Source organism: Oryctolagus cuniculus, chromosome 13 (assembly GCF_964237555.1).
Source record: "Oryctolagus cuniculus chromosome 13, mOryCun1.1, whole genome shotgun sequence".
Lineage (NCBI taxonomy): Eukaryota > Metazoa > Chordata > Mammalia > Lagomorpha > Leporidae > Oryctolagus > Oryctolagus cuniculus.
Genome location: NC_091444.1, coordinates 60,793,892 through 60,814,264, shown reverse-complemented (window position 1 = coordinate 60,814,264; position 20,373 = coordinate 60,793,892). Strand labels below are relative to the sequence as shown.

General features: G+C 40.3%; 1 pseudogene; it reads right to left on the bottom strand.

Annotated features, from left to right (window-relative positions):
* Positions 1-7,729: 7,729 nt before the first annotated feature.
* On the bottom strand, positions 7,730-15,904 carry LOC127483406 (peptidyl-prolyl cis-trans isomerase-like 4 pseudogene; annotated as a pseudogene).
* Between the last annotated feature and the right edge of the window lie 4,469 nt (positions 15,905-20,373).

Below are 20,373 nucleotides of genomic sequence, written 5' to 3'. Positions count from 1 at the left end.
AAGCACTTGGGGCATCCCCCACTGCTTTCCCAGGCCATTAGCAGGGCACTAGATTGGAAGTGGAGCAGCCAGGACATGAGCCTACTCCGCCGCAGTGCAGGCCCTTGTTAAATCTCTTCTAATCTGCAGGTTCCCCTTCTATCTTATTTCTTTCATTGCAATTAAAAGCATTTTAAATAGCATTAAGTATTTATGTATTTGTTCTTTGAAGGGCAAAGACATTGATACACGCAGAGATAAGAGAAAGGGAGAGAGAGAGACGGAGACAGAAACAGAAAGAGATCTTCCATTTACATCTCAAATGCCCCTAATAGCTGGGGTTAGGCCAGGTCAAAGCCAGGAGCCTGTGTTTGATGATGTTATGAATTAACTCATAGGTATTAGCATATTTGGTGTGTTTTATTCCATTTCATATTTTAATACGCAAGTTTCTTACCTTTGATCAGTGTGATATTATTCAGGACAGCTCATGAATCCCTTTGACGCAGTACAGTAATGTTTAATATTATCCTTGTTTTTTAGTAAGAATGTTTTTCAGCCTCATCTCTTACATTTCCTGTCTCAAACTTAGAATCAGCCCTTTCTCTAAAAATTCCTGTCCTTTAAATGGGAAGTAATATTTAGAAACCACATTCTTGGCTCAGGTGGTGACTTGCTACTGGATTGGTTATTGGTTTTATTCAGTGGAAAGAGAAAGGAAATAAGATTTTTAAAAACCTTTCTGTTGAAGTTATTTACAAACAGAGAAGTGCACAAATCTTAACATCTTAAAGAAATTTTTGCAAATGTATATACCAGTGTAATTATAATTCAGGTCCAGACAGAACATTGCCAGCGTCCCAGGAGTCACTCTCTTGCTCTTTCCTAGTTACTACAACTCCAAAATGTCAGTTTTCTAAGTTGTGTCACCATGGGTCAGATTTTGTACCTTATATAAATGAAATCCCATCATGTGTGTTTTTGGGTCCTTGGCCGTTTGTTTGACATTATGATCTTAAGATTAAAGCATGTTGGGGGCCAGTGCTGTGGCATAGCTGGTAAAGCCACTGCCTGCAGTGCCAGCATCCCATATGGGTGCTGGTTTGTGTCTGGTGGCTCCTCTTCAGATCCAGCTCTCTGCTGTGCCCTGGGAAAGCAGTAGAAGATGGCCCAAATCCTTGGGCCCCTGCACCTGTGTAGGAGACCCAGAAAAAGTTCCTGGTTCCTGGCTCCTGGCTTCAGATCTGCACAGCTCTGGCTGTTACAGCCATTTAGGGGGTGAGCCAGTGGATAGAAGACTTTCTCCTCTCTCTCTGTTTTTCTCTGTGGCTCTGTCTTTCAAATAGATAAAGAAATCTTAATAAAAAAGATTAAAGCGTGTTGTATATCTTAGTAGATTTTTAAATTAATGTATTATATGAATTTATCCGTTCTACCATTTATTTATCTACTCATTGGTAGACGTTTGGATTATTTCCATTTTTCCTTCTCATGAATAAGGTGCTATGAGCATTATTGTGCACTATTGTACATCTCTTAGTGCACAAGTGCAGGAATTCCCAATGGGCAAATGTCTCAGAATAGTTAGAGGGCATATTTCACTTTAGAAGATGCTCCCAAAACCTTCGTTCAGTAGTCACTGTGGGTTGTAACGCACGCCTCCTGTTTTCCAGTTGTGGTGACTACATCCCTGTTTGTCCCAGAGCTTTCTCTTGAGGCTGGGACCTGCACTGCCCACACGATGGTCAGGCTGAAAATGCTAGAAAGTTACTGCTAGTGGGAGTAGCTATCAAACAGTCCTGTTGACAGGACTTGGTATAAAAACCCCTCAGCACCTGCTCCCCTCAGATAGGATACCTCTTGAGGAAGTGTTCTATAGCGTCTCTCAGTTCTCAGGGGGTCACTTCAATTACACACGGTGGTAACTTGCTTGATAAGGCACACTGTATTTATTTTTTAAGTGTATTTATTTTCATGTAATTGAAAGGGGAAGAGAGATAGAGAGCTCTCATCTGCTGGTTTACTCCCCAAATGCCTGCAACCTGCAATAGCCAGAATGGGTCCAGAGGAAAGACAGGAATATAGAACTCCATCCATTCTCCCACATGGGTGGTAAGGACCAAAGTACTTAGGCCATTATCTGTTGCCTCCTAGGATATAATTTACTTTATTATCTGCTACCCTTCCTCCATCTCTCTCCCTTCTTCACATCTATAGCAATGTTTCTTTAGATCAGATCACACATAATTTTCTTGTACTTGAAATTTGTCTAATCATCTGCTTTTGGGGAACCAAAATACTGATGTTCCACATCCTCTCCAGCACTTGTATTGCAAGATTGTTAAAATTTTGATTATTCTGTTGTGTGGGGATAATATCACAGTATAGTTTGAATTTGCATTGCCCCAAGGACCCTTGATGTTAAGAGCCTTTAGTTTTACATAAGAGCATTTTCTCCATGTTCACAAGTAAAGTCCTTCTGTAATTTTCTTTTCTTGCTATGGAGTCACAATATTCACGGGATCAAAATTTTAAAGTACCTTTAAAAATTAAATTTTTCATCTAGGTTTTTAAATCATTTGTAGATTATTTGTGCAAAGTAGTCTTGGCTTTTTTCTTTACCTGTTTTGTCAGCTAGTTATTCCCTTTTGTTATAGATACTTTTGTATATTTATGCTCTGTGGTGGTGTACTTATTTTGTTGAGTTTTAAAAGAATTACTTCTTGATTTGTTAGTCTTGTTGGTTTTCTATTGTCTAAGTCATTAATGTCTGGTGACTTTTTTTTTTTTTAACAGGACAGTGAGAGAGAGACAGCAAGAAAGGTCTTCCTTTACCGTGGTTTCACCCTCCAATGGCCGCTGCGGCCAGCGCATCGCCCTGATCTGAAGCCAGGAGCCAGGTGCTTCTCCCGGTCTCCCATGGGGTGCAGGGGCCCAAGCACTTGGGCCATCTTTCACTGCCTTCCCGGGCCACAGCAGAGAGCTGGACTGGAAGAGGGGCAACCCGGACAGGATCAGGCACCCCGACTGGGACTAGAACCTTGTATGCCGGCACCGCAGGTGGAGGATTAGCCTACTGAGCTGCCGCGCCAGCCTCTTTTTATTAACACTTTTTTTTTATTAACACTTTTTATTAAGTGTTTTGGTTTTCCTTTTGTTCTTTTTGTAGATTTAAAAAATTAGATCTTTAATTAATTCCTTTTTACTTTTAAATATTTAATAGCTTGAGAATTAGTTTTTAAATTTTGTATTTATTTGAGAGACTGAGTGATGATAGACAGATAGAGAGCTTCCATCTATTGGCTCACTCCCTAAATACCCACAATGGCCAAGAGCAAAGATGGAAGCTGAGAACTCATCTAGGTCTCCCATGCGGATGTTAGGGACCCAGTCACTTGAGCCATCACTGCCATCTCCCATGGTACACATTAGCAGGATGCTTGAGTTAGGGGGCATAGGTGGGTATCAAATGCAAGCACTCCAGTGTGGGATGGAGGCATACCAACTGGCGTCTTAACTGCTAGGCCAAGCACTCAACCTCACTAGGACATTTAATGCAGGAACCTTTCCTCTGATAATTGTTGTATTTCACAGATTCTGATATATACTGTTTCCACTGTCATTATTAGAAATTATCATTTTATCATATGTTTCTCCTTTGACCCAAAAGTTAATAGTATTTTGTTTGTTTGTGGTCTAATTATAGTCAGTTTTCTTGAATATTCCATGATTGCTTGAAATAGAAATGTACACTCTATTGTTGTGGCTCAGAGTTTGATGTCTAACTATAAATTCTATTTTGATAGCTGTTATTTAGGTGTTCTATAGCTTTACTAATTTTTATCTATATGATCGGTTTCAGACTATTAGAAGTATACTAAATTCTCCTCTTTTTTGCTGTGTTTGTCATTTTCTACTTGCATCTTCTGTAGTTTTAACTCTGTAGAAGTTGTTGCTGTTAAATTAGGTATATAAAAACCAGTAACTATTGTATCTTACTATTCACTGGTACTTTTCAAGATAGTGTGGCACTGCCTTGAGATTAGGCATTTAAATGAATGGGATAAAATTGAGAATCAGAAAGAAACCCTCACAGTTAGTGGTCAGTTGATTTTCAACAAGAACATCAAGACAATTCAATTAGGGAAAGAATAGTTTCTTCACCGCCTGGTGCTGGGACAGGTGGATAGCCCATGAAAAAGAATGAAGTTGAAGCCCTTCCGCATACCATATATAAAAATTAAGTCAGAATGGATCAAATAACTAAATGTAAAAGCAAAAACTAAACTCTGTTAAAGGAAAAGAGGCATGGATATTTGTGACCTTGATTAGACTTACTTATCTATGATACTAAAAGACAAGCCAAAAATTAAAGGAATGGTATTTAGAATGTAGAATAATTAGGACTCTCATACACTATTGGTGGGAAAATAAACTTGTGTGGTCATTGTAGAAAACAGTTTAGTGGTTTCTCAAAAGTTAAACTGAGAATTACCATGTGACTCAGAAATTCTACTCCTAGGTGTATAGGTAAGAGAACTGAATGTATATACATAAAAAGAGTTGTACACACATGTCCATAACTGCATTAATCTTAATAGTTTAAAAATGAAAACAACCCAAATGAACATAAATTGATGAATGGACAATAATATGTGGTATATCCGTTTGATAGAATATTAATCAACAATAAAAAGAGATGAAATACTGATACATGCTACAACTCGGGTAAATTTTGAAAATATTACATGAAGTGAAAGAAGGCGGTCATGGAAGACATTTATTGTATGGTTCCTTTTTTTGTTTAAATCCAGAATAGACAAGTCTGTAGCAAGAGAAAATAGATTATGGTTGTCTAGGACTTATAGTTTGGGGTTTTGGGAAGTGATTGACAGTGGGGACTGATTTCTTTTTGGGGTGATGAAAATGAAAATTGATTGTCCAACTCTATGACTATACTAAAAGCCATTGAATTTTACATTTTAAAAGAGTTAATTGTATGATGTGAATTATATACCAGTAAATCTGTTTTTAAAAACTCAAAACAATGAAAAATTTCCAAATTTGATAAATTATAAAACTACAAGAATCTCTCCAAAACATATATGATTAAATTGCTTCAATTTTATAAGGAGGAAGGCAGCCAGAGAGGAATGGGGAAAAACAGATTATTTATAGAGAGGGATAACAACAGATATTTTCTTGGAAACAATGCAAAGCAGAAGACGATGAGACCACAGTTTTACAGTACTGTGAGAAAATTATCAGTCTAGATATCTATATATAGCAAAAAATCTTTCTTTTTAAATTTTTTTTAGAATATCTTTATTAGTTCAGGATAGGTAAGGATTTCTTAAAATACAAAAAGCATAAAATACAGCAAGAAAGGCTAGTAAGTTTATGATTAAACTTAATTTTCTGCCTAAAATGTATAACCTAATTCTAATCAAACAAGCAGAACTTCCAATTTATAGGAAATAAACTAGCGAACATGATGAAGATGCCATGAAATAATTAACTTTGCCATCTTAAGCAAGTAAAAACCTTTACAATATGTATACAACAAAATTTTCAGACATTGGACAATATCCAGTATACAACAGTGACTTTTTTAAAATTAACTGATCAGAGAGGCAGAGAGATAAAGAGTAAGCTTTCGTACACTGGTTCAATCTCCAAATGGCTGGGACTGGGCTGAGCCGATGCTGGGAATGCAATCCAGGGCTCCTACCTGAGCAGCTGGGACCCAGCTACTCAAGCCATCACTGCTGCCTCCCTGCGTGCACTTGAGCAGGAAGCTAACAGGAGCTTTGCCAGGGACTGGAACCCAGGTACTCCATGACGAGATGCAGGCATGTTAATGGGCATCTTAACCAGTAGGTAAAATGCCCACCCAGGACAACTACTCTTAAGAAGAAAAACAAGCAAGGTAGGCCCTACTACATGGAATTTGCAAGCTGTAGCACAGGCTAGGGAAGGAAATCCAAAAAGAGCCTGGGAATCTCCCTGAGCAGAGAATTTAGGGAAGCCAATGTAAAATTTGGAAGGAAAACTATTGCAGAGGAGAGAGCTATGGAGGCTTTCCTTGGGCCTTCAGCTAAACACCAGTGTTTACGTGTGAAGAAAGTACCCACAGCCAGGAAAGAAAAACCAGAAAGGAACAGGAGGTAAAATATGAGCTCACATAGAACTCAGAGTACTTCATGTCCCTAATGGCCAGGGTGGAGAAACAGTGTAAGCGAAGACTGCTCAGAAGGCGATTACCTCAACAGAGGGCCAAATCAGCCCTGGATTAGAGGCGGTTCTGGTCCCATCTCACCTAAGCTTATAAAGCAGGCTAAGGAAGGATAAAACTGTTTCCAAATAACTTACATGTCCCAGAACAAAACTCAAGATGTTTAAAGGAATATCGAAAACTCCAGCACAATGTAAAAACCAAAAACTATAGGTAAAAGTTATAACTCAGTATCAGGTTGAAGGTCAGGGGCTAGGGGGAATCAACATAAACAAACACAGAAGAATGATACATATGTAGAATGAACAAACAGGTATTATACATACATGTATACTCCGAAAGTCCAAAAAAAAGGAAAAGATTAGATATAAAGTCTGAGGTAAAAAATACATGGGTAGTACGAATAGGAGATGAGGCACTTCAGAAAAAAAAAAATAATGAACTTGACACAGCAATGAAAACAGAGACAGGACAAAGACAACAAAATTGAACATAGTATCAACTGCTATGAGATGTCAAGTGACCTAACAGTGATTGAACCCCAGAAGAGTGAGAGGTAGCAAAGAGACAGAAAAATGTAACTGCAGAAATGTGCTATTTTTTTCTACGTTTGATGATAAACCATAAATCCGTAAGTAAACAAATACAGAAGAAGAAACACTGAGCACATCATAATCAAATTGCTTAAAACCAGTGACAAAACCTTAAATCACAATAAAATATCTCAACATCCACTAAATGGCAAAATTGTTGAAATTTGAAATTACTAAGTATTACAAATGATGGGCAACAAAAGGAACACTTATGTGCTGGTAGGGCTACAAACTAGACAGTCACTTTGAAACAGAATGTGGCATTGTCTGGTAAAGACCAAGATGATAGTATCACTCCCAGATAATGTTCATAGCAGTGTTGTTTGCAACAGCAAACACACAAACAAACAAAACCCAAATGTCCATCAACAGAATGTATAAATTGTGGTAAATTCATTCACTATACAGCAAAAATGAGTGAGTTTCTAAAAATACTAAATTGCAAAAAGAAAGTCACAAGAATAAATATACATTAAGCCATTTATATAAAATTTAAAAACATACAAAAATTAACATTACATTTAGGGATACAAGCATACATTGTGAAACTATAACAACTAGCAAGACTGACAAAACTCAGAGTAACAATTACTGAAGAGGGAGGCCACACAGAGGACTTCTAAAGTATAGGTATTGGTTCATTTTTTAAGCTGGCTGATGGCTACACAGATATTTACATTTATTATTCCTTATGCTTCATATATACATGGCTGTGTATTTCTGTAGTTTGAAATACTTAACTTTTAAAAAGACTGAAAATGTGAAGAACTTTAAAAATGAAGATGGACATTTATGTATAGCAATAAAATTAATGTAAAAAAAACCGGCCAATTTGTTACTCTCATTGCCCACTGCCCTGTGGATTCAGTATTAATGACAAGTGGAGTCTATAACTGCTCTAACGCAATCTGAACATCTGTTTTTCTGGCACTCTACAGTGCCCACTCATGCTTTCATCTGTACTTGGATTTTTCTTTAGATTTCTTTGGACTTCTGCTCCGGCCTCTCCTCTTACCCCTCTCTCTTACGTAAGAGTCAGTGTGGTACTTGGACCTGTGACTATTGCTACAGTCGCCATCCCTTTCTCGAGATCGGCTGCGACTTTGGTTCTGAGGTCGGTCTCTCTTTTCATTCTTTTGTTTCTCCCAACAGCTTTCTTCTTCTTCATAGTGACCAAACCCCATCTCCCTGTAGATATCCTGGTTAGTATTTTTGACCGGCATGTAGTCCTCATCTTCCTTCTCTTCAGAGCAGTGCCAGCTTTTCTTCTTGTGTTTTTTACTGGTGTGTGAGTGACTGGACTTTGTCTTCTGCCTCCTCATCTAGGATTAGATCGTATTTTGCATCCTGTTTGGGTTTTACTTTATCTTTCAGGACCAAATTAGAGCGTTTATCCTGTTCCTTTTCATACTCCTTGAAATCACTCTTAGTGTATTTCCCACCCTTTCCTTTCCACTTAACCTTTGCAATAGACTGGCTAAAATCCACGTGTATTCTTCTGTCATCTATAAGTACATTGTCCATTTTAAAGAACGCTTTCTCACAATCTTTTTTCTTTTCAAATTCAATAAAAGCATAACAGAGGGACTCTCCTGTCTTCCAATCCCGGATAACCTCACAACTTCTTATTGGCCCAAATCTTGAGAATATTATTTCCAGATCCTCGTCTGTGGTCACTGGATTCAATTTACAAACAAACAGCATATTTTCTGGAGGTTTAATAGCTGCATCAGGTAGGTCTCCCACCATCTCTAGAAGAATAGTTTGAGTTTTGGCTTCTTTTTCTGCCTTTATTTCTTCTACTTCTTCAGCTGATCTTCCTTTAGAATCATCAATTTCTTCATCTGCTCCTATTTGGCCACTATCTAATTGTTCCCTTGTGGGTTCCGGTGATTGATCAGGAATTAATAAATCAGGAGGGTCATCAAATGGATCATCTAAAATCACTGTATGATTTATCCTTATATCTTGATATGGTACAAAGTCCTTGTCAACAAAGGTCTCATTAATTTTCTTAACTGTCCATGCCTTCCGTCACCTCGCCAAACACTGTATGAACACCATCAAGGTAATCTAGATTTTCTCCTGTAGTGATAAGAAACTGAGATCCATGCTGATTACTGCCATTGTTCACCATGGACACAGTGCCTTTCTTCTTGTGTTTAATTCTTGGCACTTTTTCCGCCTCAAAAAAACTTGCTTGATCACCGTACAGTTGACCAAAAATAGACTCTCCTCCACGACCAGTGCCTGTAGGATCACCAGTTTGTATGATAAAATCCCTCTGTACATTGTGAATAAGGCAATAATTATAATAAAAAATATCTTTCAGAAGTAAGGATAAAGACTTTTCACATCAACAAAAGCTGGAAGAACTCATCATGAAACCACCTGCATTCTAAGAAATTCTACAGGAAGTCCTTCAGGCAGAAAAAAAAAAAAAACTGTCAGGTAGAAATCTGGATCTCCAGAAAGGAATGAATAGTATTGGAAAGGAGAACTACCTGTTGTGGGTAACTGAAAATCTTTTTTCTTTACTGTTTAAATCTCTTTAAAATAATGTCTATCAGGGCTGGTGCTGTGGCATAGCAGGTAAAGACCTGCGTGCTGCCATCCCATATGGGCACCAGTTCAAGTCCTGGGTGTTCCACTCTTATCCAGCTCTCTGCTACGGCTTGGGAAAGCAGTAAAAGATGGCCCAAGTCCTTGGGCCCCTGCACCAACGTGAGAGACCAGGAAGAAGCTCCTGGCTTCAGACCAGCCCAGCTCCAGCCACTTGGGGAGTAAACCAGTGGATGGAAGATATTCTCTCTCTCTCTCTGCCTCTCTGTTACTCTGCCTTTCAAATAAATAAATAAATCTTTTTTAAAAAATAAAATAATGTTTCTCAATCTGTTTTTAATTATTCCATTGAGGTTCCTTTTTAAACATTTTCCTATAATCAAACCCCCCTCACCCTTGAATTTTAACACTATAGATACACTGTATATCTGTTTGTGTTCCCTGGACTTTGGGAGGAATAATAGCCACTGTAATATTGAACATTTTTTTCAACTTTCAAGGACTATATTTTGCCCCCTCGGATTGCAGCATAAACACATTGAGAATGCATGCATTAGAAGATAGTTTCTATTTAAAGATAAAATAATAAAAAGGCATTGTGAGCTTTGTGTTAATATGGGGTGTACAGCCTGACCCAGTACTGGCTGTTGTGACTAACTGGGCAGTGAACCAGTGGATAGTAGTTTTCTCCCGCTCCCTCCCTCTGTGTAACTCTTTCAAAATCAATAAGTCAATAAAATTTTTTTTAAAAAAAGAAGAAATGATTAAGTGTCAATATAAAGGAATTAGGGAAAATAAAACAATAGAATGTATACAAAACAAGAACATAAAATTAAGTGCATGACAATTTTTAAAAGCAATGTCTCTTAAAGATCATCAACAGAGTCAAAGTTGGTCCTTGGAGGAGACTAATAAAATATCCAAATCTCTGGTGTGATTAATGAAGGAAAAACATAGTAATAGGAAATATGAAAAGGGATATAATTAAAACTAAAAGAAAATAAAGAAACATTATGAATACTTTTATGGTGATAAAATTGGAAACTTATACAAGATAGGCATGTTTTTAGAAAAATGTGATCCCCTGAAACATTCTCAGAATAGAAATATTATGACTGGCCCAAAATCCTTAAGGGAAATAAATAAAAGTTAAAATTTTCACAGAAAGGAAACACCAACCCAGATGATTTTTACAGGCATGTTCTAACAAGCTTTGAAGGAACAAATCATTCTACTTTCATGAAATAAAACTAGAAACTAATAAAAAGGGGCTGGCACTGTAGGTTAAACCTCTGCCTGCAGCACTGGCATCACATATGGGTGCTGATTCATGTCCCTTCTTCTCCTCTTCTGATCCAGCTCTCTGCTTAAAAGGCCTGGGAAAGCAGTGGAAGATGGCCCAAGTGGTTAGGCCCCTGCACCTATGTGAGAGACTCAGCAGAAGTCTGGTTCCTGGCTTCGAATCAGCTCCGCTCCAGCCATTGAGGCCTTTTGGGGAATGAACCAGTGAATGGAAGACCTTTCTCTGTTTCTCCCTCTCTCTGTCTAATTCTGCCTCTCAAATAAATAAATAAAACCTTAAAAAGAAGAAACTAATAAAAGATCAGTATTTCCCCAATTCATTCCAATAGCTTAATTCAATCTCAGTGGCAAACCAGACATCTTAGGAGGAAAAAGAAAAATATTAATGCAACCTAAACAAAGATCAAATTTAAAGCAAAATGATAGGAAACAGAATCCAGTCATGTGTATAATAAGAGCTAATACATCATAATCAATGTGGATTTATTCCAGGAATAAAAAGATAGTTTAACACTAGGAAAGTATTCCTCCTTGAATTGTATTAAAAAATAAATGAAAGGAAAGGAGCTGTATAATTATATCAATATCAAACCTTGTAAACAAGCTATGTAGACCTCAAACCGATGGTCCTATCCAGAACATTAACATGCTAATTTTATGTTCTCTTTCCTTATATGTTCTATTGTTTTATTTTCCCTAATTCCTTAATATTGACAACCTTTTCTCCCTTTTTTTCAATGATTTATTTCTTTCTTTTGAAAGAGTTACAGAGGGAAAGGGAGAGAGAGAGAGAAATAATGACTTTAATAAATATTGAGCGCTATTTAGTAGCTTTGCCTTTCATAGTGGCTTGGGTTAGCAATTCTGAAGCTACTTTTAGTATATCTCTTTCTTGCTGTTGAAGATGTAGTTGCAAACATGGAAAGGAGGAAATATCATTATTAATGCCAGCATTCTCTGGCATCTCTTTTATAATCTGAAAATGTGAAGAATCTGGAAACATTTTGGATAAATTGGAATTCATTGTAAAATGGATCAAAACTTTCATGGTTGAGTCTGTTGATAATGTGGTTTCTCACTCAGCATTATTCTAAGACCAGACCCTAGGTATGTAATAGATTTTGATTTACTTTGGAGTCTCCAAAGAATGCCTTTTATATATACTTTCCTACAAACAGATACAATGGCTTCAAAACACACACAGAGAATAAGAGGAATTCTCTGTTGGAAGTGGGTATAGTCCTTGGAAAGACTTGAGTTGTCCAGTGTTTCCACTTTAAGCCTCTTAGCTGCATTTCTGTTTCTGCAGAGCAAGAACAGATCCAGGAAAGTAATTTTTCTCTTTTTGTAGAAACTCCTTTATCTGGCAGAAAATGGTAACTCATCAAACCTGCAACAGAAGGCAACTTTTCAACTCTCAGTCAATTTGATCAACATTAAGCATCCATCAAATGAGGGATCAGGAGTGATAACCTTAAAAAACCCTGCTAGCCAACTGGTTATTGATTCTGTGTTCTGCTTGATGGATGAAAGTGCAAAGGCAACAGTGATCACAGGAAGGGCAGCCCTGGCTGCCTTCCTCCCCTTGCTGTGTTAGGCAGGACCTGTGGCTAGGAGGTACTACTGTTGGTTTGGACCAAACCACAGCTACCTCAATGCAATTAATTAGAATTTTTTTAAGGATTTATTTATTTATTTGAAAGGCAGAGTTATGGGGTGGGAGTTGGGAAGAGGCAGAGAGAGAGAGAGAGAACGAACTTCCATCTGCTGGTTCACTCCCCAAATGGCCACAATGGCCAGAGCTGGGCCATCTGAAGCCAGGATCCAGGAGCTTCTCCTGGGACTCCCACATGGGTGCAAGAGCCCAAGTACTTGGGCCATCTTCCACTGCAGAGAGCTAGATCAGAAGTGGAGTAGACGGGACTTGAATGGATGTCCATGTGGGATGCTGGAGCTGTAAGCGAGGGCTAAATCCACTGTACCACAGCGCCAGTCCCAATTAATTAGAATTTGATTCCAGCTGGAGATCAGCTCTTCCTAACCTTTCCTTGGGATTTAAAAAAAAAAAAACTCAGAACAATTTACAATAAAACTTCATTACGTTTAGCCTGGCTGCTTGAGGTCCACTGTGAGTGGAATGATTTGGAAGATAATCTTTGTGACTTATACCAAAAAATAAAATAGTTATGTTAATAGTAGGAACTTATAGGAAGGGCTTAACTTATTTTAGAAATTAAATTCTTTTCATGGGCTTTAGAAGCATTAATTCATATTAAAATAATAGATGTACTAATTGCCATTGAGTTATTTCAACTCATTAAGTCAAATTCACAAGACCTCTCATTAGCCACACCACAGTAATGGTTAAGAATGAGGACAGGTATTGTCCAAGGACTCATGAAGACAGTGCAGCTGGGCTAGCCTTGGACAGTCCAGAAAGCAAGAGGTTTTTCCGGCAGTAGCCTTCTCCTTAACTTCCCCCCGGTTAGGTGTTCAGTGCCCTGAAGTTTTCTGCCTCAACGCCCCTGAAAGGTTCAGCTGGTAAGGTGACTTGGGAAGGGCCAAGTAAACGAGTTGTGCCCTACTCTGGTATTTGTAGCATCTTGTTTTAATGATAGATTTGGCTTTCTTTCCCTATTAGGCTCTGACTTCTAGCTAATAAATTTTATCGAATAAGTTGTGTAATTAGTGAAAGTTATCACTAATATTAGCATTATTTTACCCAAATTGAAGCCATTGAAATGGAATAAACTAGACTGTAAGATCCAAGTGGATACTGAGTAGATCCTATTTGAGTTGCATCCTGGGGAATATCATAATCTTAGGCACAATAAGTAATAGAAAATGACGCCTGTCTTTTAACTGCAAAGGGCAGGCTCTGAAGGGGAAATTCTGACCGTGGAGGAGAGTAGCCTTGTGGATGGGCTTCTTTCTAGCTGCTCTTGGGGTCATGTGGTCTCTCATTGGGAGCCCTGAGAGGGGCAATGCTTGTGGGACTCTGTCACTCAGACCCTGCAGAAGCACAGCAAGTGGCTGCCCCTCAGAAGTGAGTTGGCTGCCCCTGGGAGTGTCCCAGGAGTGTCCGGGTGCATCCAAGCTGCTGGATGGGAGTCCCATGGGTGCCGTGAGCACTGAGGCACTGTGGACTGAGCATTTATTTACTCCCTCAGAGAACGGTGAAAGTGAACTGTCATTATCATCACCTACTGAAGACTCCACATTATCAAGAAAGCAATGAGAACATTTCGCAACCCAGAGTGAGCAATGCTTGTCCCAGCCAGCTGGGATTCTCAAGCACATAAATCAACTCCCATCTTAATTAGTTAGTGTCTGCTCCACAGCCTGAAAACGGGAAAGAGCCACATAACCAAAGTTACATAACGAATCCCCAGCTGCAGCCCAGCACCTGAAAATCCTTTGAGTGATTTTGTTCTGATGATCATTTTGTCCTGTCAGAAATTATCAGCAAACAGATTCAGGTAAACGATGAGTGAGAAAACATTTCAAAGCTCTCTCCCTGCTAAGGGAAGGAAGATGGCTGAGGGCTGTGTATTTTCCTGAGTTATTGAAAGGAAAGCTCTATCTAGTGCCATGCAGATCAGCCAGTGAAGCATCCAGAACAGGTGACACTTTTACCAAACCATCCAGCTGGTTTGCAATGTTGGTTGAGAACAAGAAGCTCTTTTGTCTTCATTCCTAAGTTAAAGGTTAATTTTGAAAATGGATGGAAACCTCATGATCCACTCTTGCTCCTGTCTAGCACTGAGATGGAGGCAGTGAATTAAAGCGAGGAAGGAAGGGAGCTATGGGTAAATCATAAGGCTTGATATTGATCAGAAGGGCAGGGTGAGGGAAGAGAGTTTAGCCTTCCTGTCAACCTTTCTCAGCTTCCTGCAATGTCATCTATTGGCAGTGGAGATGAAGTCTTCCTCAAAGCCTCGTTAAACAGTATTTTTGAGCCTGAGGCAGTGTAGGAACAGGTCTGGAAGATTCTGGGGAGATGTATATGTGAGAATACCAGTGTTAACTCTACGGGTTTTTCAAGTTCTAATATTTTAATTACATCAAAGATAATTTTTTTAAAGCAACCATGAGGGCGCCATAGAAAGCACAAAGCAATATTAGTGGGCAGGGAGATTGAGGGGATGGAGGTAGGAACAAAATAATGAACAAAAATGCATGATGAAGGTGGATAATTGAGAGATTTGTGAAGAACTGAGAGAAGAGATGGAAGAAGGAAGACATAATTCTCTTTTTCTTACTGCTCTTGGCAGCCGGCAATACTTTGAGGCACGTGACTCCCAGAGCCTTCCGGTCTGTAAATTTCTCCTCCATGTATCCAGTTGCTCAGGCCCTAATCCTGTCCTTCTCTTTTTCTCCCCCACACACATCCTGTCCATCAGTAAATACAGTTTCCTCTCCAAGCAAATAGATCCAAAATCCAACTCCTTTTCATTCTCATCTGCCTCTCTGACCCCACCTTCCTGGGTCATGATTACATTCTCCTAATGGAACTTGTTGCATCCACTTTTATCCCATGGCCTGTTCTCCACACAACATACCTTTTTTCTAGAAATATATACATATTTATTTGTTTGTTTGTTTATTTAGAAGGCAGAGTTACAGAGAGGCAGAGGCAGAGAGTGAGTGATCTTCCTTCTGCTGGTTCACTCCCCAAATGGCCGCAATGGCTGGAACTGGGCTGATCTGAAGCCAGGAGCCAGGAGCCAGGAGCTTCCTCTGGTCTCCCATGTGAGTACAGCGGCCCAAGCACTTGAACCATCTTCTACTGCTTTCCCAGGCCATAGCTGAGACTGGATCAGAAGTACAGCAACTGGGTCTTGAACCAATGCCTATATGGGATGCTGGCACTGCAAGCAGTGACTTTACCCACTGTGTCAAAGCGCCCCCCCACCCGACATGCCTTTTAAAGCGATCTTGTTACTACTCTCCAGCTCAAAGCCTTTCAGTAGTCTCTCTGATTTAGAATGAAGTCTGTGACCTTGTCATAGCAGACACAACCCTGCAGGCTTGGCCTCCAGGTGCTTGTTTCTGCTCATCTCTCACCTGCATTCTCAGCTGCAGCTTCCCGGGATTTGTTCTTTCCTCTTCTCATCTCAGGACCTTTGAACGTGCTCTCCTTCTGCTGGAATGTTCTTCTCACAGAACGTCCCACAGATCTCTCCCAATATAAGGGTCCTCCATAGAAACAGATCCAATGGGATAGAGTCATATCTATATCATCTATATCTATATATCTATATCCAGCTATGTAGGTGGGCACCTTTAACCGTATTAATGGTTACTCTGTATTTGGATAATGATCATGTCAATTGGATGCTTTTAATATAAACTAGGAATGAATTATGGGAATAACACTTCTTGGTATTCCTTACAGGAGCAGGAATTTTTTTCAAGGATTTATGTATTTATTTGAGGGGCAGAGTTAGAGAAAGAGGGAGAGGCAGAGAGAGAGAGAGGGCTTCCATCTGCTGGTTCACTCTCCAAGCCAGGAACCAGGAATTTCTTCTGGGTCTCCTACATGGATGCAGGGGTCAAAGGACTTGGGCCATTCTCTGCTGCTTTCTGCTGTTTTCCCAGGCCACTAGCAGGGGCTGGATTGGAAGTGGAGCAGCTGGGATTCCAACTGGCACCCATATGGGATTGCTGGTGCCACAAGCAGAGGCTTAACCCACTATGTCACATTGCTGACCCTTGAAGCAGATATTTAAGAATTATGATTCCTAGGGCTATTTAAGATGGTGATCTTCTGAAAGCCATTTTTTTGCATGCTTTTGTTTTCATGTCTAAGGAATATTTCATGGTCAAAAGCACACCTCCTTGACCTGAAAAGATCTAAGGAAAATGACCTTTCCTCCTGCTATTGTAGATAGTTTGTCATCCCAAATAGAAAGTATAGCATCTTCCTAAAGAGTACCACTGTGAAAAGGTCAGCCTTCTCTCATTCAGCGCACTCTCAGCTCACCCTTAACTAGTCCTTCACAGTTCTGCCCACTTCAGTCTCTCTTGACAACTTTTCACTTACAACTTAAATCACTTAGCCAGAGTGTCTAATGGAGCTGACAGACTAGGAGGTGGCCTTGTTTATTGAGGGGATGGTGGCAGGATCATCAAGCTGCTATTGACTTTAATTAGCACTCCTCCAGTCTGTGAAACTCCATTACCTGAGGCTAGTGACACCAGGCGAATCTTGGGAATACATCCAATCTATTCTCAAAAACACTAGAGGAGCCACTGTGACCATCCTTAAGGGGTTTCTGAAGTTGTTTCACTGAAGTGATGGATAGCAGATGGTCCCACTTCTATTTGCCACATTCCTCAAAGTCCTGTGATAACACAGTATGTTGTGTATGTGCTTTAGAAGTTAAACCCACACTATCCTTTGGTGCTATGGAGACATTACCTGAGTGTCCAATCTGGTTTAAAATGTAGTCTGATATGATCACGGGCATGTGATTAAAAATGTGTGGCCTCTCAGCTCTGTTTTCTTGCTCTGCCATCCCCCTAGGGTGGCATATGGAACAGAAATGAGGCTTCTGCACATCTCATGCAGTTCAGCAGAGTTGGAACGCTAAGCTGTGCTCTGGTTTTTGGGGGGTGACATCTCTTGGCCATGTGGAGCCTGCTCACCCTACCAGCATTTTCAGAAGCCTGCAATTGTGTCACTTGTCAACTGGCCTCTCTCTACCTCATTAGACCCTAGCCTGCTAGGACTATATGCCCTCTGAAACTACTGATTTGAGCCTAAGCATCTACTATAGTTTTATAGAGTCAGTCCATCCCTGCTACTGATGTGATATGACTAGAGAGGCAGCTAGTTAGAGCTAAGTGAGCTGGAATCCTTTGCAAGCCTTACAATGTAATGCTATCTCTTTATCTGTTAGTCAAAAATGCCCATCTTCCCAGGATGCCCCTGTGTCTCATCTGGGACCTAGAAGTGCAGATGCCACGATTGTGTGGATATTAAATGCCACATGGAGGTGCCATAAAATCCCCTGCTGGCATCATGCATGTTAGGATACCACTCTCACCTCATGAAAGAGACTGCAAATGTGAATGAGAGCCCTCTTTTTGCCTCAGCCCCCAGTTTCTTATCTCTGTGTGAGGCAAGACCCTGGAATAGAAATTAAAATACAGAGGCCTATATCACCACTGTAGCTGCTGTGGCCGACTGCCTCCCTGCAGACTCTGTCCATCACTGGGGGTGGGGGTCTTGTGTGGACCCCACTTGAACTGAGGAAGATTCAGTTGAGCTAAACCTCAGCCTGCTCAGCTGACCATCCTGTGTGGCCACGTTGACTCTGATGTGTGGTGTCTCAAGTTGGTACAAGGAGGTCTATTACTGTGGCTTCCTTCTAGAGCCCCAAGGGAGGGCAGGAGGAGCAGCTCCTCTTTACTCTTCTTCCCACAGACCCTCGGAGTAGAAAAGCTTCCGATTTTTTTTTTAAGCTTTCTTTTGTCTATGTATTAGTTTTCTGTGGCTGACCATAACAAACACCACAAACTAGGCAGCCTAAGCAGAAGGCATTTATTGTCTCCCAGGTCTGGAGACTGGGAATCGGAGATCAAGGTGTCTGCAGGGCTGGTTCCTTCTGAGGGTTTTAGGGGAGAATCTGGTCCTCGTGTCTCTCCGTGGCTTGTAGATCTTAGCACAGAGCCTCCCATCTGGGCCCACATTTCCTATTTTAATAAGGACACCCATTGTGTTGGATTAGGGCCGGCCCTGATGACTTCATTTTACCTTGATGATCTCTATAAGGCCTTGTCTCCAGTAAGATCACATTCTGAGATACCAGGAGTTGGAATTCAACAGATGAATTTGGGGTGGACGGAACTCAACTCATATGTCATATTCTCTGTCTTCCAGAGAGGCACTCAGCTCGCAGAGTTATAGCCCCACCATGTAGTTGTCCTGCAGGGAGGGCTCTGTAAGTGAGAGTATCTAGGATTCATAGATAATATGCCAGTGAGGAGAGGGAGGGGTGTTTAGAAAATCCTTTATTAAAGGTGTAGCCTAGTGCAGCCTAGTGCAAGACCATTGCCTTTTTTCTTAGTCCTTGTTGATGTGTCAGAAGGTGAATATTAAGTAAGTCTGTTTCTTTGCATTTTTTCTGACATTCATAATCTTACCCAGATGAGCACCTAAATCCTCCAACGTGTACCTGACCTCAGAAAATGGATTCCCTGGACCAACTAGGAAGAAACTCATGTGATTAGAAAGGCCAAAAATGAAATATTACCAGCCTTTAAACTATGACCCTTATTATGATAAATCAATAGGTCAAGGCGGTAACCTTCAGAGGGAAGAAATAGTCTTGCTTTCTTTCCCACTTGCCAAGCTAATTTTTGGTCGGGTGGGAATAAATGCTATCTCAAAATATGCTGAATTGGTATATTGGTAATTTTAAGCTGAAACCCATCTGAGGAACTGTAACTGAAGGGAGGGTCATTTGGCTCCTCTTTTCCTAGGTGCAGCAAGCCAGAAAGACTCTTCCCAGAGGGTTCCTCATATGCCAGGGTGAGAAAGCAGCCTTTATCACCAGAGAATGGAAACGGGGCTGCAGTGAACCCCAATAAACAAATTTTGTGAAGGAACCCTTGTTTTCCGCTTGCTTCCGCACTGTCCGCTCCCCATAGAGCTCTTAATGACATCCCTAGAATTTATAACCCTCATCCTTAGATCCATTCATCCTGTCATTCCTTCACAAATGCTTTGATTTTTGTCTAAAAATTGTAAAAGCATCTTGCTTGGTCATTTCTTCAGACTTTTTTCACTTACTTGTGGAGATCCCCACATATGTATCCAATAAGTAGAACTTGCCCGTTTTACTTTGTTATTACTGTGTTGTGATCCAGGCAAACAGCCATCATGAGCGCTCAGGGGGAGGTAGATGGGATCCCTCTCCCCTACTTCTGAAACCTGTACATACTGCTTCACAGTAATAGTCATTGCAGAGAGATTTGGTGTCCAGATTGGATGTGGTGTTCAGGTAGATACGATATCAGGAAAAAATAAAAAGGTGTCCAGGGGAGGAAATGATTCAAGAAGGTAGAGAAGTGAGAGCAGCTTAAGATGAAATGTCAAAAGCAAGCACAGACTGGCAATGAGGAAGCTGGAATTCTTTTTTTAAAGATTTATTTATTTATTTGAAAGTCAGAGCTACACAGAGAGAGCAGAGGCAGAGAGAAAGGTCTTCCACCCGTTGGTTCACTCCCCAGTTGGCCACAACGGCCAGAGCTGTGCCGATCTGAAGCCAGGAGCTTCTTCTGAGTCTCCCATGCAGGTGCAGAAGCCCAAGAACTTGGGCCATCTTCTACTGCTTTCCCAGGCCATAGCAGAGAGCTGGATTGGAAGTGGAGCAGCCAGGACTCAAACTGGTGCCCATATGGGATGCCAGCACTTCAGGCCAGGGCATTAACCCGCTGCACTACAGCGCTGGCCCCGAAGCTGGAGTTCTTTACACACATTTTCCCCTCTGCCCCTCTCCTTCCTCAGTCCTTTTATCTTTTCTTCCTGCCCTGTCTATTAATCTTCCTTCTTCAGGCCCTAGAACTGCAAAGTGGAACTGTTAGAACTTAATTCACTACATTTAAGTTAAAAGGGCTTTCACACACTGATACAGAGATCTAACTGACATTTTCATTGTTTTATGTTTTCATTTTATTTTAAAAATAATATAG